Raw genomic sequence first — 2,763 nt, forward strand, 5'->3', positions numbered from 1 at the left:
CCAAGAGGAGGGTTCGAGATGAGAAAACGGAGTCACACAAATACTTATCTGCATTATATGTCTAGAAAGCTGCAGAAGAGGTTTTGAGAGAATCTTTGTTCCATCTCACTATGATTAACTGCTTCTGAATAAATGAACAAGGAACATTTTTCTTCCTTAGAAAGCAGAGAAACAAACTCTCCTAAATACCCACAATGCTAATCAGGCATTTTACTGCCAAGCCAGTTTAAAGCAGCTGATGTGAGCACTGCTGCACTGACGCTACTTGGTACCCAAGATCTGAGGACTGATTCCAATCTCCCTAGGACTCCTCTCTTAAAAGACTATCTGAGGAATACTAATATAAATGAGAATTATTTTATATCTGAGAGCTTACAATGGAAAGCATAATACTATATAAATAAAATATTATAGACAGTACTTATTAAACATAAAAGCAATTGTTCTTTTTTATTATATCATTAATAGACATTTAAATTTCCTGCCTGAAGAGAAAATGTTAAATGAAGAAGTGACATTTGAGTTTAATTGTAATGCAAAATATGCTTCCACATCAGTAAAACATGAGTTAATGAGCCTAGTTCTTTCCTTCCTATTATTAGGGTGTCTTTCTTGAGATGTTTGGGGTTCCTTCTAAGGCTGAGAAGGAGACTGAAATCATATCTAATATTTGGAGTCCCCCTGGCACTTGTCACACAGTACTGTAGAAAATGAAAAAGAATAATAATCTGGAAGGCTAAATCTAGTTTTTTACTTCTGCTATTTGCTTAATCACTTAGACAAGACTCTTGACTTTACTTACCTCTCCTAATAATGAGGAAAATAATAAGCATTTAGTTGTTATCTCAGGATATTAAGAAATCTTCTATAAGATATAAATGAGTCATATACTCTAACGAGCAATAAAATTATAGACACATATAAAATTATATATATACATGTACAATTGCAAAATTGCACCTGTCTTTAGTGCACAGTTTCAGAAATGCCTCCTAAATCCTCAGTATCTAGTTTTCTCATTTATAAATTAAATGTATCATCTAGTTACCAACTAGGGTTATTTTGAACTCTAACTTTCCAGGTGTACAAATAAGAGAACCATATAACTTTGAGGAGCAATATTAGGACAAGGAAGTGGTTGAGCTCACTGGGCATCTATAAGCTTCCCCCTGTTGGTCCCACTGTCCCCATCAAGTTCCATGGAATTTGTATATTAATATTTTCTCATTTCAGTAATTCTCCTTATCAACATCACAGTCATTCAAAAAGGCAAATCTGACATCAGTTCTGTTAAGTTATTTTATGACTAAATTTTCAACCACAAGATAAAAGCTCAAATTCTTTAATAAGGCATCAAGGACCCCTCATGTGATGCCTACATTTCCAGCATCATCTCATACAATCTTGTCATTTGGTGTTTAAAGTGAAACTCTGTAGAACCTTATAGGCAATAGTGAAAAAATTTGGTTTAATGATAAGGTAAATGGAAAACAATGAGAGGGTTTTACTTCTAGAAGTAAAATCATTCTGTTTAATCTTTAAAATCCCATTGTGACAACTGGATTGCAGGAAAAATAAGGGAAAAAATGCAAAAAATTTAATAATTGGGATGAGAGCTTTTTAATTTGCAGTAAGAATGGTGGGTTTCCCTGGTGGATCAGATCATAAAGTATCTGCCTGCAAAGCAGGAGATCCCTAATTCAATCCCGGGTTGAGAAGATCCCCTGGAGAAGGGACTGGCCACCCACTCCAGTATTCCTACCAGGAGAATCCCATGACAGAGGAGACTGACAGGCTGCAGTCCATGGTGCTGCAAAGAGTCCGACACAACTGAGCAACTAATACTCAGTTGGTGGTAGAAGAAATGGAGAATGTAGACATATTTGGATATATTTTGGTAGGATACTTGATTTCAAATTGCATGTAGGATAATAACTAGAGAATTGTCATGAGTATATGGAAAGATGTTAGTGCCATTTGCAAGGAGAAAGTTAAGCTACTTTCATATTGCCCATGGGGGAATTTGATGAGCCTGTTGGACATAGAAACTTTAAGTAATCAGTTTGAATTCAGTCTCAAGATTAAATGAGAGGCTGCTGATGGAGAGTCATCCACATGTAGAATGTATTTAAAGTCGCAGAAACACTATACAGAACAAGCTGGAATCAAGATTTCTGGGAGAAATATCAATATCCTCAGATATGCAGATGACACCACCCTTATGGCAGCAAGTGAAGAGGAACTAAAGAGCCTCTTGGTGAAAGTGGGAGAGTGGGGGGGTGGGGGTAAACTGGCTTAAAACTCAACATTCAAAAAATTAAGATCATGGCATTTGGTCCCACCACTTCATGGCAAATAGGCAAATAGATGGGGAAACGATGGAAACAGTGACAGACTTTATTTCCTTGGGCACCAAAATCACTGCAGAGGGTGACTGCAGCCATGAAATTAAAAGATGCTTACTCCTTGGAAGAAAAGCTATGACCAACCTAGAAAGCATATTAAAATGCAGAGATATTACATTGCCAACAAAGTCCATCTAGTCAAAGCTATGGCTTTTCCAGTAGTCAAGTACAGATGTGAGAGTTGGACTATAAAGAAAGCTGAGCACTGAGGAACTGATGTTTTTGAAATGTGATGTTGGAGAAGACTCTTAAAACCAATACAGAATTGTAAAGTAAAATAAAAAATAAATTAAAAAAAAAAGAGTCTCTTGGACTGCAAGGAGATCCAACCAGTCAATCTTAAAGGATATCGGTCCTG

This window comes from Oryx dammah, unplaced genomic scaffold (assembly GCF_014754425.2).
Source record: "Oryx dammah isolate SB20612 unplaced genomic scaffold, SCBI_Odam_1.1 HiC_scaffold_21, whole genome shotgun sequence".
In the NCBI taxonomy this organism is placed as follows: Eukaryota; Metazoa; Chordata; class Mammalia; order Artiodactyla; family Bovidae; genus Oryx; species Oryx dammah.